Raw genomic sequence first — 24,412 nt, forward strand, 5'->3', positions numbered from 1 at the left:
TGTGGATCGCTTTGCAGCAGATCGTTTCTTCAAATGCTGGCACAACGCCCAGAGCTCGGTGAGGTGTGGGCAAGTAGCTGTCTAAAGGTGGATGATGCCCTCCATGCGCTTTCAGCCTGCCTGGTGGCTGGGCAGTCGAAAACGTCGCCATCTATTAAGCTCCTTTGACTGGGAGCAGGTGACGGGTAGAGACGGAAGTTCTGGGAATCACCGGAGAAGGGAGGGAAGGGCTCCTTCCGGCCGCCTGCTCCCGGAGTCTTCGTGGGGAACGTGAGGTGAGAGCAGGCCGTGAAGAGTAGACACGACTGATGACTTCAGGGATGCTACGACTTTCTCTCCTGCCTGGGCAAGCCTCGGTAGTAAGATTTCCATAGTCCGTTTTGTATGTGGTTTTGCAGAAACATACCCCCTCTCTGCCCCAGGTTCAGTCGTCAGTATCCAGCTACTTCCAAGAGCCTTGCCCATGCCTTCTGGGATGTTCAGCAAATGTATAAACACTTAATATCCCGACAAAGCTTGGCCTCTTCCTTCCCAAATTACTTCCCAGGCTATGCACCCGTTTTTGTTAATGCAACCAACTTGGAAACTTTGAGGTCAGATTTGATGCCCTTTCTTTCCTTTCCATGATCCAATCACTTGTCAAGTCCTGTCGATTGTACCCCTACAGTAATTCTGGCATCTTCTTACCCACTGCCCCCACCTAATCAACGTTCTCATTACCATCTCCTGCACGGTGTCAGTGCAGTACCTTTCTCATTGATGTCCTTCCTCTAGCATCACTCTGCTACTAGCCTATCTTACATACCTGCTATAGGTGTAGCCATCTTCAAGCACCACCGTGATCCAAAATAGCTGATCCAGTGGCTCTCTGCTGCCTGTAAATTAAAGGTCAAGTTTATTAACTTGGATTCAAAACTTGTTTTATTTTCTGCTGTTCCCTTTCCATTCTCCCTCAGTCAGTGGTAAACCAGACCCTGTGAAGTACTTCATGCATAAATTATTGCATTTTTATAGATTGCTCATGTCCCTTGCATGAAATACCTGTCCCTCCCCCTCATCTCCAAATGTTGAAATTCTTTCCAATATTTAAAGCTTTAGAAAGTGACATCTACACCTAGAAATAATTTTTCTTTCTATTGAGAGTCCATCATATTTTTGGAACTTCATGTATTTAGTTATTACCACTTTCTGACTTCGAACTAAAATTATTTACTTGCAAGTCTTTCCCCCTATTAAACTGTAAACAGGCCTTTATCTAATGCATTTCTACATTCTGGAGTGTATAACATTGTGCTTTTTTTGTTTGTTTGTTTCTTTGACAGGGTCTCATTCTGTTGCCCAGGCTGGAGTACAGTGACGTGGTCATGGCATACTGCAGCCTCGACTTTCTGGGCTCAGGTGATCCTCTCAGCTCAGCTTCTGGAGAGCTGGGACTACAGGTGCACACCACCACCCTGCTAATTTTTTGTATTTTTTGTAGAGATAGAATTTCGCAGTATTGCCCAGTCTGGTCTCGAACTCTGGGCTCAAGCAGTCCACCCACCTCAGCCTCCCAAAGGGCTGGGATTACAGGCCTGAGCTGCCGAGCCCAGCCCCACATTGTACTTTTTCAATGACATTAGCACTGAATAAATGTTTGTGGAATTAATGATAGAACTATGAATATTCCAAGTAATGTTTTAGAAACATTTACCTAGCAAAAGTGTATAGGATAGTATGGATGAGGGAATAGGATAGTCTTGGTGTTGGGTAGTAAAGGTAAGAGGTGTAACAACCAAGGTTACAATAATTGAATAAAAGGCTGGGTGCGGTGGCTCACGCATGTAATCCCAGCACTTTGGGAGGCCAAGGCGGGTGGATCACGAGGTCAGGAGATCGAGACCATCCTGGCTAACATGGTGAAACCCTGTGTCTACTAAGTATACAAAAAATTAGCTGGGCGTGGTGGCCGGCACCTGTAGTCCTAGCAACTCGGGAGGCTGAGGCAGGAGAATGGCGTGAACCCAGGAGGTGGAACTTGTAGTGAGCAGAGATTGCGCCACTGCACTCCAGCCTGGGTGACAGAGCAAGACTCTGTCTCAAAAAAAAAAAAAAATAATAATAATAATTATTGAATAGTACTATCCTGGAGCTCCAGTAGTGCAATTGGTTAGCACACAGTACTTATATAAATAGTACTATCCTTAGTTACTGAGTGGATGATGAGAGAAAAAGATTGGTAGAAATCAGGGAAGAAGCTGGGTGCAGTGGCTCATTCCTGTAATCCTTGCACTTTGAGAGGCCGAGGCAGGCGGATCACTTGAGGTCAGGAGTTCAAGACCAGCCTGACCAACATGGTGAAATCCTGTCTCTACTAAAAATTCAAAAAAATTAGCCGGGTGTGGTCGCAGGCGCCTGTAATCCCAGCTACTCGGGAAGCTGAGGCAGGGAGAATTGCTTGAACCTGGGAGTCAGAGGTTGCAGTGAGCCGTGATTGCACCACTGCACTCCAGCCTGGGTGACAGAATGCGACTCAATCAAAAAAAAAAAAAAAGAAATCAGGAAAGGCTCCAATTCTTTGAACCTGGGAAATTGGGGCTGAAAAGGAATATCCATAAGATAAAGTGGCTTTAAGGCAAAAATGAACTCAGAGCCCAAATACATTTGTAAAATTTGAAACACTGGTGAAATATTCAAGAGAAAATTTCCAGGGAGTTGTTAGAAATACAAGACTAAATCTCAGGAAAGAGAGGCTCTGCCCAGGTATGTAAATGTGTGAGTAATTCATGAAGAAACAATAGTTGAAATCACTGGTGTACAGATGCTCCCCGACAGGACGGTTTGACTTAACGATTGTTGTACTTTACAATGGTACCTACCATGTGCATTCAGTAGCAGGGTACTTTGAATACCTATACAAACATTCTGTTTTTCACTTTCAGTACGGTAGTCAATAAATTATATGAGATATTCAACACTTTATTATAAAATAAGCTTTGTGTTAAATGAGCTTGCCCAACTATAGGCTAATGTAAGTGTTCTGAGCATGTTTAAGGTAGGCTACCCTAAGCTATGATGTTTGGTAGATTAGGTGTACTAACTGCATTTTTGACTTAATGATATTTTCAACTTATGATGGGTTCATCTGGACATAACCCCGTCAAAAATCAAGGAGCAGCTGTATATGATCTTTTCAACAGGGAAAGTATTCATAGAGAAGAGAAGACGACCAAGGCCTATCCCTAGGAAATACCCATATTTAGGAGACAAGAACAGGAAATAGAAAACTTGAAGAGGGGCAGTGTGACAATTGAAAAACTAAAAAAAATGCTTCCCTACCTAGTATCAGGAGTCAAGGAGGATATTTGGAAAGGTGCTTCTTGTAGGCTCATTTGCTTGTTTCCTCGTGACTATTATTGACATTATTTGTAAGTAATGAGGACTTACCCAGAAACTAACATACAGGCTGGGCTCCCTAATCCCCAAATACAAAATACAAAATGTCCCCAAATCCAAAACTTTTTGAGTGACAACATGACACTCAAAGGAAATGTTCATTGGAGCGTTTTGGATTTCAGATTTTCATAGTAGGGATACTCAACTGGTATTTCTTTCCTGTAAATTTGTGTGTGACACTTAGGGGCCTCTAGGCCTCTGAGAGTTTCTATGAAGAACTCTAGGTATTCCAGCAGATTTTCAAATTTTCAAATGAAATTTTTTTCTGCCTACCAATGTCTTTTCATACTCTGATATCTTATTGATTATTGTGTCTCATTTTCTGACAACAGGAAATCTGTTCCATGAAGGGGAATTTTCTAGATAACTGACACTCAGACTTTAAGCATCAGAAATTTTTTATAAAAACCATTTTTGATGGAAATGTTTGCAAAATGTGGCTCTTACCTATCTGGTATAACCAGAATATATGGGCCATAATTTAATATTTGCTTGGCAACTAAAAGTCACTGTTAAAGCATCAGTTATATTCTTCTGGATAGTAATATCCTTGGGCCTCTTGATGTGCATGAGAAAGTTTACATCATGAAATTTATAGTGTTTTTTTCTACTAATTGTAGACATTTTGTTTTACTTAAGCAGATGTATTTTTTAAATTGTGATAAAATATATGTAACATAAAAATTACCATTTTAACCATTTTTAAGTGCACAGGTCATTGACAGTAAGTACTACTATTCACATTGTTGTGCAATGCAACCATCACCACCATCCATCTCCAGAATTTTTTTCGTCTTCTCACACTGAAATTCTGTGCCCATTAAGCCATAACTGCATTTTCCTCTCCCCTCTGCCCCTAGCAACCACTATTCTACTTTGTCTTTATGAATTTGATTACTCTAGGTACCTCATGCAAGTGAAATACATTATATGCCATTTTGTGACTGGCTTCACTTAGCATAAGGTCTTCAAGGTTCATCCACATTGTAGCATGTGTCAGAATTTCCTTCCCTTTTAATGAATAATGTTGCATTGTATGTTTATACCATATTTTGTTATCCATTCATCTATTAATGGACACTTGAGTTTCTTCCTCGTTTTGGCTATTATGAATAATGCGTCTGTGATTGTAGATACACAAATATCTATTCAAGTCCCTGCTTTCTATTCTTTTGGGTATATACCCAGAAGTGGAATTGCTGGATCATATGATAATTTTATTATTAATTTTCTGAGGAACCACTGTAGTGTTTTCCATAATGGCTGTGCCATTTTACATTCCCAGTCGCAGTGCACAATTACTCATAACTTGAAACCTTAGTTTGACCCAATGATTTGCAGGCAAAACACACCAGCAGAAAGTCCTGGGGAATCCTGGGATCAAAAGAACTCTACCTTCAGAGGCCATTTGTGATCTTGGACAATAACCACTTTAAAGACTAAAGCTGAGGGTCAAGAGGTTATGCAGTTTATCCAGGGGCACAGCTGGTAAATGAGCCTGTCAAATGGGATAGGAAGAGGGAGATATTGGGCAGCTTGCAGTTGCCTGTGTCTTTGGCCAGTGCATCCTCTGCTCTTGCAAGTTGTGCCTGCAATCATTCCTTCTCTCTTCTCTGTTTTCAACTCTCCATCTTTACTGGCTGCTTCCACCCCCACACTCGCTCAAATTTCTTCAGTCTCAAAACAAAACCGATACCCTGCCCTCAATCCTGTATCCTCCTCAGACTATCTCGGATCTCCTTTCCCCCCTGAGGTGGGTATTTTACAAAGAATACTCCACATCTGCAGTTTATATTTCTCTACCTTTTCTATTCAATTCAGTCAAGTTTCTGCCCTTGAATACTCCACTGAAACCACTCTACTAAAACCACCCTGGCAAAGTTCACTAGGGAAAAGTTGTCCCAGGGCCAAATTCAAGACTCTAAAATTGTCGGCATATTTCATATCTGTGCAGTATTTGTTGCTTTTATCTCCTTCCTCCTTTAAACCTTCTCACTTTGTTTCCAAGTTTCTCATGATTCTCCGCTTCCCTGGGTCACTGTTTTCTTATTGTTCTGTATTATTTTATGTGATAGTCAGTCGGGGTGGCCACAAAAGGAGATAGAGGAGAGGCTCCGAAAAACAAAGTTCATTATACTCACAGGTCCTGGAGATAGGAAGCACAACACACCATGCAGAGCCACATGGGAAAGACACCAGGGTGGTCAGAGGCAGAACACAGGAGCAAGGGCAAAGCGTTAGGTGGGAGCCTTTATTGGAATTTTGTTAGGAAAGGAAAGGCAGATCAGGGTAAATAAACATTTTAGGATTGGCTAGTTTGAATAATTTCAGAAGGCTCTAAACTATAGGGATGGTCCCTAGTTGCCTGGTACCTGGCCCTGGGGTGATTGAGACAGGAATATTGTCTTGTGGGGTGTATGGGCCATGTAGAGGGGGTATGGCTCTTGATTGGTTGATTTGTGTATCACAGGCATGCTCTTGGCTGGGCCCTTTTTTGAGACATCAAAACATCATAATATATAACTCTTAGTGGTATATAACAAACATGATTTACAGAAATTTACATATATATGTGTATATATATAAACATACATACGTATATATAATACACTTCTCTATCTCTGTCTCTTTGGCTGATTCCCTCTTCCTCTGCCTGCCACTTAAATGTTGGTATCCCCATAACCTTGCCTGTACTCTCCTTGTGTTGCCTATGCAGACTATCACTTTTGTGGCTTCAGCTTCCATTTCTGTTCTGATGACTCAATGGATATCTCCAGCCATCCATCACATATGAGCTCTAGACTCATAAATACTCCTGCTTGCTAGAAATTTCTATCTGGATGTCCAACAGGCATCTGCAGCATGTGTCTAAATGGGAGTTCATCTTTCTTCCTGAACCTGTTTATCTACCTCTCTTTCCATTTTCAGAGAATGCTTCCTCCAGTTTCCCTTGCCAGAAACCTAGCAGCCATCCTGGACTCTTCCATCTCTCTTACGCCAGATACTCAGTGTCTCCCTAAGTCCTGTGAACTTCAGCTTCTGACTGAACTTTCTCTTCTGTTTGTTCACTCCTCTTCATTCCTTCATGTCACCCTCTTAGTTACAGCCCTCATCATTTTTCACACAAACCAAGGTGACAGTCTCTAACTGGTCAGTCCCTGTATCTAGCCTTGCTCTCCTCCAGACCCTTCTCCACTCTGCTAGTAGAGCATCCTTTATCATTGTGAAACTTACAGAAAATAATTGATGATAATATAATTAATTGTATATCTATCGGCTAGCTCAGAGTAGCTTGATTATATCTAGGCCTGGATCTATTCACCTTTCAGTGATTCCTAATTTCTTCTAGGATACAATCCAAGCTCCTTAGTTTGGAATGTGCAGCCGATCAAGATTCAACTCTGTCTTGTTGGTCCAGTCTCATCTCTTGCCACTCTCCCTGTATTAGTCTGTTTTTATGCTGCTTTATTGATAAAGATATACCCAAGACTAGGTAATTTATAAAGGGAAGAGGTTTAATTGACTCACAGTGCAGCATGGCTGGGGAGGCCTCAGGAAACTTACAATTATGGCAGAAAGGGAAGCAAACATGTCCTTCTTTACATGGCGGCAGGAGAGAGAAAAGTGAGGACCAAGTAAAGGGGGAAGCCCTTTATAAAACTGTCAGATCATGGCCAGGTGCAGTGGCTTACGCCTGTAATCCCAGCACGTTGGGAGGCCAAGGCGGGTGGATCACGAGGTCAAGAGATCGAGACCATCCTGGCCAACATGGTGAAACCCAGTCTCTACTAAAAATACAAAAATTAGCTGGGTGTGGTGGCACACGCCTGTAGTCCCAGCTACTCAAGAGGCTGAGGCAGGAGAATCGCTTGAACCCGGGAGGCAGAGGTTGCAGTGAGCTGAGATCGCGCCACTGAACTTCAGCCTGGGGACAGAGACTTCCTCTCAAAAAAATAAAAAACTGTCATCTCATGAGAACTTACCCACTATCACAAGAATAGCATGGGGGAAACTACCCCCATGATTCAATTACCTCCCTCCCACAACACATGGGGATTGTTGGAACTACAAAATGAGATTTGGGTGGGGGCACAGCCAAACCATATCACTGCCTAAATGAACTAAATGCATACCCATATCAAACTGTTTAAAATTATTGGAAGACTTCGTACTATGTTGTACACATGCTGTCCCTTCTGTTTGCAGTGCCCTCCCCACTCTGGTCTACCTGGTAAACAGCCTTTTCAGGTGATCTTCCATAATCATCCCACTATTGTCCCCACCTCCAAGTAGAACTGATTATTCTTTCATTTATATCTTTCATATACCTAGTCATGCATTTATCACAGGAAGTGAATTCCTGTGAGGAATTGTAATTTGTTTACATCCACCTAAATTATAAACTCCTTGAGGATAAGGCCGTGTCTTTCACATCTTTAGCAATGAGCATAGAGTCTGGCAATCTGATACATAGTTGGTGCTCAGTTAATATTTATTGATCTTGCCCCTGCCGTCCTCTCCAGGTTGGTTGGTTTATTTGTTTATTTCAAGATGGGGTCTCCCTCTGTTGCCCAGGCTGGAGTGCAGAGGCACGATCTCGACTCGCCGCAACCTCTGCTTCCCGGGTTCAAGTGATTTTCCTGCCTCAGCTTCCGGAGTAGCTGAGACTACAGGTACCTGCTTCCACGCCCACCTAATTTTTGTATTTTTAGTAGAGACGGGGTTTCACCATGTTTGCCAGGCTGGTCTTGAAATCCTGACCTCAAGTGATCCACCTGCTTCAGCCTCCCAAAGTGCTGGGATTATAGGCGTGATCCACCGTGCGCAGCCTTCCAGTTTTATTTTTGACTAATTTGTTCCCACTTCCTCTCCCCTCAGTCAACCTTCAACCATATATAAAGACTCAGCCCACCTCTTGTACATAACACATTTGTTCCCTGGACTCCCTTTTATCAGATAACCATTCATATTACCTTATTGAATCTGTTTTGATGTTCCTCTTTCCTGCTAGAGTGTAAGTGCTAAGAGTCCAGGGGCCATGTGTGATATCTCTTCATCTCCAGCACCTAGTACTGAGGCTGACACACATCAGGCAGTGAAGAGATGTTTATTAACGTAAGAGTGAAGGACTGACTTAGACTTTCCAATTTCTAAGGTCTCCTCCAGCTCTAAAACTGATTGAGGCTCTGAAAATTGTGACATAATCTAAAAGTTTTCTCTGAGCAGATGGTCACAACAGTTGAAGCACCAATTTAAGCAGCTGGCAAATATGAAGGTAAACATTTAAGAAAGTTAATCAGAATGAAGGTGAATCCTTCAACAAGACTGGAAAATTAACAAAACTGTATATCCAAGTAGTCCCAGGCACCCTGTTTGCACCCATGGTGGGTTCCATATGTTCCCTCTGATAACACATGTGCCTTGGGAGCTTCTCAGAAAGGTGTTTAACAACCTCCCTATGACTAAACCACCATTGGCTAGAAATGAGCTGCAAGCACTTATTTCTCTGCAGCAAAAATTACGTTTTTTTTCAGCATTTTGCTATAATTTGCTTGATTTTTGTTAACACAAAGTAAGATCATTTATTTAATATTTGTGTTCAGGTATAATCCTAATCTAAAGATTCTTAGGATTTTTTTTCTCCCCACAAACATTGCTATACAATATATTTCTGGGCTTAGTGTTGGAGGAGTGAGGACAGTTAAAAAAAAATGTGGAACACAGCTGGGCGCGGTAGCTCACGCCTGTAATCCCAGCACTTTGGGAGGCCGAGGGGGGCAGATCACCTGAGGTCAGGAGCTTGAGACCAGCCTGGGCAACATGGTGAAACCCCGTCTCTACTAAAAGTACAAAATCAGCCAGGCGTGGTGGCGCATGCCTGTAATCCCAGCTACTTGGGAGGCTGAGGCAGGGGAATTGCTTGAACCCTGGAGGCAGAGGTTGCAGTAAGCCAAGATCACGCCATTGTACTCCAGCCTGAGCAACAAGAGCGAAACTCTGTCTCAAAAAGAAAACACACAAATCTTAAGATCTAATTGTAGAGTCAACCAGAAGATAGTTATGATGGTAATAAATGCAGTACATAAAATAGTGCAGCCTCATGCCTGTAATCCTAGCACTTTGGGAAGCCGAGGCGGGTGGATCACCTGAGGTCAGGAGTTCGAGACCAGCCTGGCCAACATGGCAAAACCCCGTGTCTACCAAAAATACAAAAATTAGCTGGGTGTGGTGGTGGGTGACTGTAATCCCAGCTACTTGGGAGGCTGAGGCAGGAGCATCGCTTGAACCCCGGGGGTGGAGGTTGCAATGAGCTGAGATTGCACCACTGCACTCCAGCCTGGGCGACAGAGCAGACTCTGTCTCAAAAATAAATAAATAAATAAATAGTGCATGATCATCTAATGGGATGCAGGGAGAGATAATTGCAACTAGATATATAAGTATAGAGGTACTTCAGGGTAAAGGAAGAATAAGAGGAAAGTGAAATTAACCCTGAGAAATTTACTGAAGAAGGTGATTCTGCAACAAGCATATACACAGAGTGCATGCACACACACTATATGGATTGCCAGAAGTGAGCTCCTGTGAGGAATATGGATGCTTGGGTGCAGAGGATACAGACTGACCATTCTTTTTAAATTTATTTTATTTAAATTTTTTTTAATTTTTAATTTATGTGGGTACACGGTGTATATATTTATGGGACACAGGAGATGCTTTGATACCGGCACACAATGTGAAATAAGAACATCATGGAGAATGGGGTATCCCCTCAAGCATTTATTCTTTGTGTTACAAACAATCCAATTACACTCTTTTAGTTATTTTAAAATGTATGAGTAAGTTATTATTTACTGTAGTCACTCTGTTGTGCTATCAAATAGTAGGTCTTACTCATTCTATTTTTGTTGTACTATTTAACTATCCCCACCTTCCTACCATGCCACTACCCTTCTTAGCCTCTGGTAACCATCCTTCTACTCTTTATCTCCATGAGTTCAATTGTTGTGATTTTTAGATCCTACAAGTAAGTGAGAACATGCAATGTTTGTCTTTCTGTGCCTGGCTTATTTCACTTAACATAATGACCTCCTGTTCCATCTATGGTGTTGCAAATGACAGGACCTCATTCTTTTTTACGGCTGAATAGTACTCCATTGTGTATATGTGCCACACTTTGTCCAATTGTCTGTTGATAGACACTTAGATTGCTTCCAAATTTTAGCTATTGTGAACCATGCTGCAGCAAACATGAGAGTGCAGATATCTCTGATATGCTGATTTCCTTTCTTTTGGGTATATACCTAGCAGTGGGATTGCTGGATCATATGGTAGCTCTGTTTTTAGTTTTTTGAGGAACCTTCAAAATGTTCTCTATAGTGGTTGTACTAATTTACCTTCCCACCAACAATGTATGAGGCTTCCCTTTTTTCCACATCCTCACCAGCATTTATTGCCTGTCTTTTGGATATAAACCATTTTAACTGGGGTGAGATGATACCTCATTGTAGTTCTGATCTGCATTTCTCTGGTGATCAGTGATGTTGAGCACCTTTTCATATGCCTGTTTGCCATTTGTGTGTCTTTTTTTTCTTTTTGAGACAGAGTCTCTCTGTTGCCCGGGCTGGAGTGCAGTGGTGCGATCTTGGCTCACTGCAATCTCCGCCACCTGGGTTCACGTGATTCTCCTGCCTCAGCCTCCCGCGTAGCTGGGATTACAGGCGCCCACTACCACGCCCAGCTAATTTTTGTATGTTTAGTAGAGACGGGGTTTTACCATGTTGGCCAGGCTGGTGTCGAACTCCTGACCTCAGGCGATCCACCTGCCTCGGCCTCCCAAAGTGCTGGGATTACAGGTATGAGCCACCACGCCTGGCTTGTATGTCTTCTTTTAAGAAATGTCAGCTGGGCACAGTGGCTCACAGTGGGTCCTAATTCTTTTGTAGAATACTCTTCAGAGACAGACTCCAAGACTGCTACATTTCCCTGTGGGCTGACTCACAGAGCTCTTTATTAGTCTTCTCTCCCAAGTGCCCCCAGGGAGCCCCTGTGCAATATCATCCCAGTCATATTTGGAATATGAACCATGACCTTTACTCACCTGGGGAAATATGTTTCTCTCCTCAGATTAGAGCATATTCATTCTAATTAGACATTGTCGTGTATTGACTCTGTTTTCACCATGGTAGGTAGAAGTCTGCCCCTCCCATAGGTGAGTGGAGAACCTTTGCTCTATGGAGACCTTTAGTATTTTTTTTTTTTTTGAGATGGAGTTTCGCTCTTGTTGCCCAGGCGGGAGTGCAATGGCGCGATCTTGGCTCACTGCAACCTCCACCTCCCAGGTTAGAGTGATGCTCCTGCCTCAGCCTCCCGAGTGGCTGGGACTACAGACATGCGCCACCACTCCTGGCTAATTCTGTATTTTTAGTAGAGATGGGTTTTCTCCATGTTGGTCATGCTGGTCTCGAACTCCTGACCTCAGGTGATCCACCCGCCTCTGCCTCCCAAAGTGCTGGGATTACAGGTGTGAGCTACCACGGCTGGCTGATCTTTAGTATTTTTAAGTGGGAAGGACATTGGCTTAATTTTTTCACCCAGGCTGGAGTGCAGTGGCACAATCTCTACGCACTGCAACCTCCACATCCTGAGTTCAAGTGACTCTCGTGCCTCAGACTCCTGGGCTCAAGTGATTCTCCTGCCTCAGCCTCCCGAGTAGCTGGGATTACAGGTGTGCACCACCATGCCTGGCTAATTTTTGTATTTTTAGTAGAGACAGTGTTTTAGCATGTTGACCATGCTGGTCTTGAACTTCTGGCCTCATGTGATCCGCCCACCTCAGCCTCCCAAAGTGCTGGAATTACAGGTGTGAGCCACCATGCCCGGCCAGACATTGGCTTTAGATGGATACAGATGACCTGAGTGACTTTGCCGAGATACTTCTCTGAGCCTCAGTTTCCTGATTCCAAAATGAGATTATAATGATTTTATGAACTATGATGTGTTTTCTATAGCCTAGATGATAAGCATTAACAAACAGTTGCACTGTTTTCCAAACCAAAATAAAACACTCTAACTTGGCTTGACAAGGGAGAGGTTCTAATACAAACATTTTGTCATTGTCCTATGAAAACAACCATGTTAAAATGTGAAGACTACTAGTGCTACCATTGTGTAGTAAATACTGAGCATTTACTACATACCAGGCACTGGGCAAAGCTTTATATTTATATTTACTCATTTTCACAACAACCTACCTGGCTACATATTATCCCTGTCTTACAATACAGGCTTACAGATGATTGGCAGTTATGATAAGCAAGCAGGAGAAATGAAATTTAAAGCCAGTTCTTCTTCTAAAGCCTGTGCCCTGCCCATGGAAGGGATACTCAGGAACCTACAGAAAAACATATTTGAGCCATATTTCTGAGACATAGGAGCTGGATGGCAGGCTGGTCAAGATTGCTCTGTGGTGAGAGACTAGAATGCAGATGTTTTGTGGTTTTGATTGAAGCAAGGTCTGTTTGCTTTTATATTAGACAACTGCTCTAGTCAGAAGTTGGAGCCTGTCAGGGTTCAAGAGACAACCTGGACACAGTTTATAGTTCCTTTTACTTTGACTTATTCCTGAAGCTGGAGAAGAGCAGTGCAAGATATAAATGAGACAAAGAGGCAGGGAGGCTCCCTGTTGCCTGCCTCTTTTGTACCTCATGGAGGTATACTCCAAATTTAATGGTTCTTGAGAACTCACAGAGAGTAAGATGTCCACCAGGTCCAAAGCATGTAGAACTGTGGGCTCACTGCTTAGCGCCCAGATACAACTTTTACCTCCATATAAAGCATTTTGTTACTCAGAAGGCCACATCACTTGCAGTTATTATCCATATCTGAGGCTTTGAAATTCCTGTTGTGCCAGCACTTGAGGCAATCTCCATTTTCTTGTACCTCTACTGCAGCGCCTAAGAATTTTCTTTCTTTTTTTTTTAAGGCAGAGTTTTGCTCTCGTTGCCTAGGCTAGAGTGCAGTGGCGCCATCTCAGCTCACCGCAATTTCCGCCTGGGAGGCCGAGGTGGGCGGATCACCTGAGGTCAGGAGTTCGAGACCAGCCTGACCAACATGGACAAACCACATCTCTACTAAAAATACAAAATATTAGCCGGGCGTGTGGCACATGACTGTAATCCCAGCTACTCAGGAGGCTGAGGCAGGAGAAGAATTTTCTATTTATTTCCACTCAGGTGCTTTCCATGGCTGACCTGGCCATGGCCTGCAACAGACACACCAGCATAAAGTTGCATTCTATTGTAAAACTTTAAGACTATAATTTGTATTCTTAGCCAGAAGGGCACCCCACCTTCAGGTAGAGGTGCAGGAGTTCTTGGATGGTTAAGGCCAAAATTTTCTTCAAAAAAGAAGCTCCGATAGAGACATAAAGCAGATTTGTGATTGCCTGAGTTAGGGTAGGATAGGGATTGACTACAAATGAGCATTAAGGATCTTTTTGGGCTGATGGAAACGTTCTGAAACTACATGGGGTGATGGCTGCACACTCCATAAATGTGCTACAAATCATGAATTGTACACTTACAATGGGTGAATTTTATGGTAGGTAAATTAAACCTAAGAGCAAAAGAAGGAAGGGAGGACACTAGCAAGCTAGCTCGAATATACAACCTTGAAGCACTTGGTTGAAACCCCAGGATAATATGGCACAGAGGATAGAAGAGGAGATTTAGGCCTGGAAAACCTTAAGGGCAGGAGTTAATGATTAAAATCTTAGTGTCCAGACATCTACCTTTGAGTAGTCTGTGTCCTGATGTACCTCTTGGAAAGATGACAGTCATAATATTACTATTGGCTGTGGCAGAAATAGCTAGTTCCCTCTCCCACCCCCATATCAGTTCTGTTCTGTCCTTGCACAGTAGAGGAAGGGTTTTGAAGCACTGGCCCAGAACTGGACTGATTTTAGCACAGTCAGAGATTAATGGCAAGAGCCATAGTTTCTTGCTTCCAAGAATCCTCTAAAATCTATTTAAAATTTTAAATAAATTCTCCACCGTAAGGTTGTTGCATCTAAAGAGAAATGTCAAAGTGAAGCTGGCTATCCATCCAGGCTGGATAGTGACACAATTACTAAAATTTATTTGAAAATGGTGTCAAAGTAGAAAAAAAATGATACCCTTAGCAGCTCTGCCTCCTCAACAGCTTCTGTTTATCTTTCTCTGTGTCTATGTATGTGTGTGTGTGTGTGTGTGTGTATGTATGTATGTATGTGTCTGTCTCTCTTGCTCTCTCTCTCGCTATCTCTCTCTCTCTCACCTGATTCAGAATTCTTGAGAAAGGATAGGAATCACCAATGTTAGAAACAAGAGCCATGCCCCAGTGCCCTGTGGAAGTTAGGACTGCAGGAAGGAGCATATGAGCTTCCTCTTCCCTACCCCCCATAATTTTACTTACCTGCACCTATGGCACGATCCAGAGCCCAATCTTTGGCTGAAAACATCCAGAAATCCAGAGCTGCTCATTATCAAGAATTGGCTTACGTTAACCAAGCTCATGATGTTCTCAGTAAACAGGTGCCCGTGTATTAATTTACAATGAGGAATACATCTTCCCTTTGAATGGACTATTTTCTTCTCATCAATAATTCAGGGAGTCCCTTCCTCATGTCTGGGTATCCGGGAGTTACCGGGGGCCATGTACTATGGCTTTTCACCTCTGTGTCCTCAGCACAGGCTCTGGAACACAGCTGGTGATTAACAAATATCTGCCAAAGGTAATTGAATTTTGCCAGGGATACGGCTTATTTATCTTGGGCCAGTTTTAGTCAAACAGGAGCTGGAGATATTTTTACCCACATATTATTGTAGTCAAAGGCTGTTTCTTAGCCACAACATCCATGTGAAACACAGCATGGCAAGAAAAGGCCATTTTTTTCTTACACAGCTGACTCCATTTTAAAGAAATTTTATCTCAGAGGATTTCAATCCTCTGATTGATAGCAAGATATCAATCTAGTTCATTTTGTATGTTCTCTTTTCCTTCACATTCGACATGAATGCTATAAAGGATTCTACTATGGCACAGGTGATAATAGCAAACACAACTATAGAGTCTCCACTGCCCATCCTTGAAATAGATTATTCAGTAGAAGAAGAGCAGTGCTGTTATTTACTGAGTTGTATGGGAAGTAAGGATCAAAACCAAAGATAAAAAAAGAATTATGAATCAGTGGAGTCCAATTTAGCCTTGATGGTAATGTGAGGCACGTTATTAGGTCCATTTTCAGGGAAAATTACATTGTTTGGAAGGAAGTGTCCTGTCCATTTTTCAGAACTCTGGTGATAAAATCACTGGTGATAAGAAACCTCTCTCAGGCCCCAAAACATAGCCCTCTCCTTCTCTTGGGCCCTCTCAAATCATCTGCTGATCTAGATACTCCTAATAGTCCCCAAGCCCTGCTGACAGCTCTGTCCTCCCCCTGCCTCAGGCAAGAAGAGTTTCTGGTCAGGTTGAGGAGGTCTTGCTCAAAATTCTTAGCAGTCGTGACCCTGCTCTCTCTGAGGTCAGTGTGCCCAGGACCCTCCCCTTGACCTCTTCTCATTCTGCATACTCTGCATGTGCAATTGTATCTATTCCTATGGCTTCAGCTACCACCTATAAGCTGGATGGAGCCTTTGCCTCTCACTTATCATGTATGATCCTCACAGTGTTTAGGCATGAGTTATTTTTCACATGATAATCCTCTCTCACCCCCATCAGATATCCTAGGTCTCTTTTCATCCAGCTGTTGTGTTCGTTTCAGTTAAACAAACATTTATTGCATGTGTGTGGCAGGCATCTTCTGTAGTTGTTGAGGATACAAAGGTTCTATTTAAGTGAATTTTCCTCTATTTCATTTATAGAGTTTTTTATTTTTATTTTTACTATCCAGTAATTGTTGGAATTTCTAAAGTGTTAACTTTCAGTTACTGTTCTCTTTCTATCCCTGCATCTTCCCTAAGTTTATTTATTACTATGGTTTCAATTTCATAAAGATAATTTTCAAATAAAATGTCTGGCTCCATGTCTTACCTGTCTCATTTACTGTATGCACTTAGATGTCTCTTCGTCTCTTTAAATAAACATTTATTGTAGCTTTAGTTCCTGGATCTCTAAAATGCAGAAGTGAATGAGGAGTGTTCCTCGGTCAGTAGGTGTATGCGAACCTACCCACAAAGGCTGAGGGAGCTTAGAGGCTGAAGAAAGAGGCTGACAAACACAGCTTCGCAGAGGGAAACATTTCATAGGGACTTATGAACAGAAGTAATGTCTAGGCAGCCATAAGAATCGTAGATCCCCGCATCCACCCTTTATAAATAGCAAGCTTTTAGGGTAAAGATGTGCAGCTGGTCATGTCTTCAGACTTTCTTCCAAGATTCACGACCACTGGGGAGGTTAGGTAAGCATCTTTATGAGGGTTTATCTATGTACAGCGTTGCTTCAAGACCTTACTGCAGAATACCTTTGTGTGTGGAGATCAAACATCATGGCAGTTTCGCCCCAAGATGGTGTGACTCTTGCCATGCAGTAGGCTCTTTTCCTACAGGGAGCTATTAAGTTATGGTGTATCAATGCAGTGCAGTTTTAAGCAGCTATTTAACATGCTTACAAACAACTATGGATAATTCTTCTGCTTCTCTATCCACTTTCTAAATTTCCTCAATGAGAATCCCTTTTCTAATCAGAAAAAACATGAGAGGACATAAGTGATGTGATCAATTATGTCTTAGAGAATAAGGCAGAAGAGAGACAGCAGTTTGCTGTCACCTTTGCCAACATCTGCTAGTCAATCCCCCAATATTTCTCAGACCACTTTACTTTAGATCTCTTTTTTTCCTTCCAGATAGTCTGGCTGTGAAGGCAGCTGAGATTATGATCAGCCTTGAAGCTGAAACCTATAGTTTGTCTCCACACTCCCTCTCAAAATAAAGTAATTTTTAGACTTTGAGCTGCCTAGGAAAAGGACCATATTTTGTTAATTTCTATAGCCCCAAAGCACTTAACAGTGTGTGAAACACAGTCTGAAATGATGGAATACTATGCACCTGTAAAAGGAAAGCTCTTTTTGTTCTGTTGTAGGGTGATCTCTGAGATAAGTGAAGTAAGGCCAACTGCAGAACAGTGTGTATAGAATACTACCATCTGGGTAAAGAGGAATTTTTAATTTCTGGAAAGATGCCTCTGGATAGGGAACTGTGTTGCTGGGGAAGAGGGGTAAGAGGGAGACTTTTCACTGCAGACCCTTTTAAACCTTAAACCTGTGAATGTTTTAGTGATAAAAATAAATAAAATTTAAATCTAAACAAATGTGTTGAATTTATTTGAAATATCCAGAATAGGCAAATCCATACAGACAGAAAGCAAATTAGTGGTAGCCAAGGGCTAGGGGAGGAATGAGGACTGACTGACTAACTGGGTTTGAGGTTTCCTTGTGGGGTGATAAAATATTCTGGAACTGTGTAGTGGTGATAGTTGCACAACATTGTGAAAGTACTAAATTCCGCTTTGGTTAAAATGGCCGGCCATGGTGGCTCATGCCTGTAATCCCAGCACTTTGGGAAGCTGAGGCGGGTGGATCACTTGAGCCCAGGAATTTGAGACCAGACTGGGCAACACAGTGAGACTCTATCTCTACAAAAAAGAAATAAAAAATTAAAAAATGATTAAAATGGTAAATTTTATGTCGTGAATTTTGTCACAATATGTTATATATATTTTTGAATGAGTGAATACATGAATAAAATACCTATTATATTTACACATATACATTAAATGGCCTGCCTGTGCAGTGAGAGATCTCTGCTTTGTGGAGTGATTTTTTTTTTTTTTTTTTTCCTGAGACAGAGTCTTGCTCTGTCACCCAGGCTGGAGTGCAGTGGTGCGATCTCGGCTCACTGCAACCTCCGCTTTCCGGGTGCAAGTGATTCTCCTGCCTCAGCCTCCCGAGTAACTGAGACTACAGATGCCCGCCACAACGCCCAGCTAATTTTTGTATTTTTAGTAGTAGAGGTGGGGTTTCACCATGTTGGCCAGGCTGGTCTCGAACTCCTGACCTCGTGATCCACCCACCTCGGCCTCCGAAAGTGCTGGGATTACAGGCGTGAGCCCCCGTGCCTGGCCTGCTTTGTGGAGTTTTTAATGGAAAATTCCAAACATATGCAGAAGTAGAACAGCATAATAAACCATCACATACCTACCACCTACCTTCAACAATTAGCAACTCATGGCCAAACTAACTCCATTTATACCCTGACCCACTTCCCCACACCCACTGGATTGTTTTGTAGGAAACTGTAGGTATTTTAGCATGTATCTCTCAACGCTGAGCTCTTTTTTTTTTTAAACTTACGTTATCATACCTAAAAAATTATTCCTTAATATAAGCAAAGAATGGTGTTCAATTTTCACAGATTTGAACATCTCACAAACATCCCTTTTCATTTTTATTATTTAGTTATTTATTGAGACAGGGTCTTCCTCTGTCACCCAGGCTGGAGTGCAGTGGGGCAGTCATAGCTCACTACAGCCTTGAACTAACTCCTGGGCTCAATTGATCCTCCCGCCTCAGCCTCCCAAGTAGCTGGGACCACAGATGTGTGCCATCATACCCAGCTAATTTTTATTTTTGTAGAGACAGGGTCTCACTATGTTGCTCAGGCTGTTGTTGAACTTGAGCAATCCTCCCGCCTTGGCCTCCTAAAGTACTGGGATTACAGGTGTGAGCCACCGTATCCAGCCACAAACATCCTTTTTAGAGTTGACTTGTTGCTTTGTGGTTTTAAAGAGACCAAACTACTTTTCTCAGAACTGACCTGGTAAGTTCATTCTCAGCCATCATGAAATCTTGAGGAAGTTAAAGTTTCCTTTTTTTTTTTTATTATTATTATTATTATACTTTAGGTTTTATGGTACATGTGCGCAATGTGCAGGTAAGTTACATATGTATACATGTGCCATGCTGGTGCGCTGCACCCACCAACTCGTCATCTAGCATTAGGTATATCTCCCAATGCTATCCCTCCCCCCTCCGCCCACCCCACAACAGTCCCCGAGGTGTGATGTTCCCCTTCCAAAGTTTCTTATCTGAAGATGACTGAAGTTGGACAAGATGCTATTGGTTTCATTCACACTCACGTTTTCTAAAGTTTCTGAGAAACAACTTTGCCTACAATGCTGTGTGGCAGTAGATGTCAGTCATGAAATGCCAGTGAGACCACTGAAATCCTAATCCGAGAGGTCCCAGGTTAACCCTGCAAGTCACCAGGAGGAACCTCTCTATTCTACCTCTTGGCTATTAGTATCTTAACATTTTCCCGCCTTTGTTTTATGCAATTCTGGGTGACTCCTTTTCTGCTGGAGGCTCCTAGTAAAATTCACTTTTGCACACTGTCCAAACTAGTATCCTAGGTTGTCAACCTCCCTAAGAGTCAGGGAGCAACAGGGTATGCACTGGAGTCGTCGGCTACAGCTAAGGCTGTCTTAAAGAAATCGTGAAGTTTGACTGTTTTCTTTTCCCCCTCCTTTTATTGTTTTTATAATATACTTACTGACCCACATAGGCATGTATTTCTATATAATCTGTTACAAGGTTGACTTGATTCTTTTATTTTCCTCTTTCTCCGTGTTTTAGTGAACTTTCCCCTTCACCTTGGGCCTGTTACTCTCACCTGTACCTCCACTTTTCCTCCCACGTACTTTGAGCTCCAGCACAATGGCTCCCTTCAGCTTATGCTTACTCCTTGCATTCACCCCTCAATTCTACCATACTCCCAATGCCACCTTTGTTATACCCTCTAAAGTGGCCCCTCTTTTTTAGGGGACAGAGTCTTACTCTGTCACCCAGGCTGGAGTGCAATGGCGCAATCTTGGCTCACCACAGCCTCGACCTGCTGGGCTGAAGCCGTAGTCCTGCCTTAACCTCCTCATCCCCCAGTAGCAGGGACTACAGGTGCACACCACCATGCCTGGCTAATTTTTATATTTTTTGTAATGATGGGTTTTGCCATATTGCCCAGGTTGGCCTTGAACTCCTGGTCTCAAGTGATCCTCCCATCTCAGCCTCCCAAAGTGCTGGGATTACAGGCCTGAGCTACCACGACTGGCCCCATGACCCCTCTTTTATCTACTGGAAAATAAAAAAAAATGGGCTTTGAGGACCCACTTCTCTTCAGGAGCCAATGCACTCTGCTGCTTGATAATAGCCCAATGTGTGCCTTTAATTCTCACCACAGCCTTTGAGAGGAGGTACCAATATTGCCCATTTTACAGCTAGGGAACTTGAGGTACAGGGAAGTTAGGTAACACATCTGAAGTTAATAAGGATGGGAGGCCAAATACAAATCCAGACAACCTTCTCACTTAACCACTATGCTCTACCTCATAACCCCAAGAAGTGATTTTTATGGTTATAGAGAATAATACCTCAGAGGTAGGAGATATTCACCTGAGATCAAGCAAAGCAGCAACTGCTTATTTCTATTAGGTCAGATTGGCTCTGGGTAACAGTATCTTTTATTTCAGCATTTCCTAAAATGTTCTCTGGAAAACTACCTAAGGTTTAATTGCAAATAAATTCATCTAATTTAGAAAATATAGGCTGGGCAAAGTGGCTCATGCCTGTAATATCAGCACTTTGGGAGGCTGAGACGGGAGGATCACTTGAGGCTAGCAGTTAGAGACAAGCCTGGGCAACATAGTGAGACCTCGTTTCTACAAAAAATACAAAAGTTAGTGGGTGTAGTGGTGTGTGCCTGTAGTCCCAGCTAATAGAGAAGCTGAGGCAGGAGGATCCCTTGAGCCCAGGAGTTCAGGACTGCGGTGAGCTAGGATGGCACCACTGCACTCCAGCCTGGACAACGCAGTGAGACCCTGTCTCAAAAAAAAGAAAATATAGTACATTGTGTTCATTTATTGGAATTTCCTAAGTCTACATTGACATATTAAAGGTCCTAAAAACAAAGAATAAAGAAATTTATTTCACTTTGTTTAGCATAGTATTTCCCAAACCTATGGAGCACGGAACCTTTTCCTGCTGCATAACACTTGTTGACTTCCCATGGAAACACTGCTTTCTGTAAACTTTCTGAAGTGAAGATAAACAGAGATTATTTCAGAAATTGTGTTTTGTTTTGTTTTGTTTTTTTGAGATGGAGTCTCACTTTGTCACCCAGGCCAGAGTGCAGTGGTGTGATCTCGGCTCACTGCAACCTCTGCCTCCCCGGTTCAAGCGATTCTCCTGCCTTAGCCTCCTGAGTAGCTGGGATTACAGGTGCAAACCACTGTGCCCAGTTAATTTTCATATTTTTAGTAGACACAGGGTTTTACCATGTTGTCCAGGCTGGTCTCGAACTCCTGACCTCAAGTCATCCGCCCACCTTGGCCTCCCAAAATGTTGGGATTACAGGCGTGAGCCACCATGCCTGGCAGAAATTGTGTTTTAATTAAAACAAAGCCTAACTGGCTAAATTAATCATAGGTCCAGCTTGACCTATAAGAAATAAGCAGTTGCTTAATTAAAACATCTGAATCTCTAGCCAAATGGCATTCACCAGCCTGTTTTATTGTAACCCTTTCTGACCTGGAGGAGTTTTAGGAAGGGAGTGGTGATGATACAATTGTGCCATATGTAGGCAGCGGGACGTGCTGGAGCAGCCTGAACGTGAATGAACCTCCCAGGCTCCATTCGGCAAGCTTGTATCAGGAGGGCCCCAAGGTGAAATTTCAGCTCTGACAATTATAGTTGGTGTCCAGTGTCTTCCTCTGTAAACACTGACCTCAGATTTGGTAGATATAAACTGCCCAAGTTATTTCCATAAAATGACCCAGCTGGATCTAAAGGTAGACTCTAATGTCACCAGCTATCTGTAGTCATTTCCTAATTAATATCTGGCCAAAGACTACCTGGTTCTTTAGTTCTAAATTAGGACTACATCTCATTGTCAATGCTCATTTGTAGGGAAGCAGCCAGGGCATGGGGTTGCCAGAACTTGGGATCATCCAAGGCTTTTGGCAGCAGAGGTGGAAGTAAGAGGCCCTGCATGGAGGATGTTGGAGGAGGAAAGGCCAAATTTGCAGAAGCAGCAGGCCCATAGGAGTTTTGAGGGTTGGTAAAAGCAGCCAGTGGTCTGAGGAGCTCCCAGGATCCCATGGTAAGAGTGCCTGGGAGCCTTTACCTTCACAGCTCCAGGCAGCTAGGTCAGCCCCTCTTTGCTAATGGAACACTCCAGTTCATTCTTTCCCAAATTTGCCTTTTGTAAGAATCACTACAGGTGCTTATTAAACATGCATATTCCCACACCCCATCCCAGAAGTATTGAATCGGAATGTTTAATGGATTCCTGTGTGATTCATACGATGAGGCAAGTTTGGGGAAACACTGTTCTTTCTAGTTGCTCAAAGGCTCTTACTCAGTAGTAATGGGCTCAGTCTATTCCTCCTAGTGCTTTTGTTTCCTATCAGCTAATTTTTTAGCCTGACTGGGGACTCCACAAGGGTCCGTGTCATTTCAGAAGAGATGGCAGGCCCAGTGCGGTGGCTCATGCCTGTAATCCCAGCATTTCGAGGGGCTGAGGCAGGAGGATCACTTGAGCCTAGGTGTTTGAGACCATCGTGGGCAACATAGGAGATCCCATATCTACAAAAACTTTAAAAAAAAAAATTAGCTAGGTTTGGTGGCATGCACCGGTAATCCCAGCTATTCGGGAGGCTGAGGCAGGAGGATTGCCTGAGCCCAGGGGTTCAAGGTTGCAGTGGGCTATGATTGCACCACTATACGCTAGCCTGGGCAACAACAACAAGAAGGCAAGGTTTCACCATGTTGGCCAGGATGGTCTCAATCTCTTGACCTCGTGATCTGCCTGCCTCAGCCTCCCAAAGTGCTGGGATTATAGGTGTGAGCTACCGTGCCCAGCCGGCAAGGCCTCATTCTTATTTTCTTTAGGGGCTTTGGGCTTTTAGCCCCCTCTGGCCAAGGTCAAGTCTAGCCTGATGTTGGGTCCCAGCTGGACTAAGTTTATGTTTTCTCCCTTTTCTCTTGGTTAGCTTTACCCCTCTTGTTTTAATAAAAAGTAGTTTAGAAGTGGTTTGATGGACCGATATTGGTGTCACTGTGTTACCTTTTATATTAAACCTCTTATCTGCCTTAATTAGCCAAGAGTATGAGGCATATACTATGTTCAGAATTAGGAACAAAAAGTGAACTAAGCATGTCCCCACTTCATGGACTTTTTTTTTTTCTGAGACAGAGTCTCACTCTGTTGCCCAGGCTGGAGTGCAATAGCACAATATCGGCTTGCTGCAACCTCAGCCTCCCGGGTTCAAGCAATTCTCCTACCTCAGCCTCCTGAGTAGCTGGGATTATAGGCACACGCCACCAAACCCGGCTAATTTTTATATTTTTAGTAGAGACAGCGTTTCGCCGTGTTGGTCAGGCTGGTCTCAAACTCCTGACTTCAGGTGATCTGCCTGCCTCAGCCTCCCACGGTGCTGCAATTACAGGCATGAGCCACCATGCCTGCCCTCTGGACATATTTTTTTTTTTGAGACAGAGTCTTGCTCTGTCACCCAGGCTGGAGTGCAGTGGCACGATCTCGGCTCACTGCAAGCTCCATCTCCCGGGTTCGCGCCATTCTCCTGCCTTAGCCTCCCGCCCGAGTAGCTGGGACTACAGGCGCCCACCACTGCGCCTGGCTAATTTTTTGTATTTTTAGTAGAGATGGGGTTTCACCGTGTTAGCCAGGATGGTCTCGATCTCCTGACCTCTTGATCCGCCAGCCTCGGCCTCCCAAAGTGCTGGGATTACAGGCGTGAGCCACCACACCCGGCCTGGACATTTTTTAAAAGTTTGTGTGGGCCGGGTGCAGTGGTTCACATCTGTAATCCCAGCACTTTGGGAGGCCGAGGTGGGTGGATCACCTGAGGTCAGGGGTTTGAGACCAGC

General features: G+C 43.2%; 1 protein-coding gene across 1 annotated transcript in view; it reads left to right on the top strand.

Moving 5' to 3' along the window:
- Window positions 1-48: 48 nt before the first annotated feature.
- Window positions 49-24,412, top strand: part of HOMER2 (homer scaffold protein 2) — a 139,092-nt gene continuing 114,728 nt past the window's right edge. Inside the window, exon 1 of the mRNA XM_063652835.1 lies at window positions 49-356. The gene's annotated coding sequence lies outside the window, so the exon portion shown is untranslated. The remainder of the gene's footprint in view (window positions 357-24,412) is intronic.

The sequence above is a fragment of the Pongo pygmaeus genome, chromosome 16 (assembly GCF_028885625.2).
Source record: "Pongo pygmaeus isolate AG05252 chromosome 16, NHGRI_mPonPyg2-v2.0_pri, whole genome shotgun sequence".
Taxonomy (NCBI): domain Eukaryota; kingdom Metazoa; phylum Chordata; class Mammalia; order Primates; family Hominidae; genus Pongo; species Pongo pygmaeus.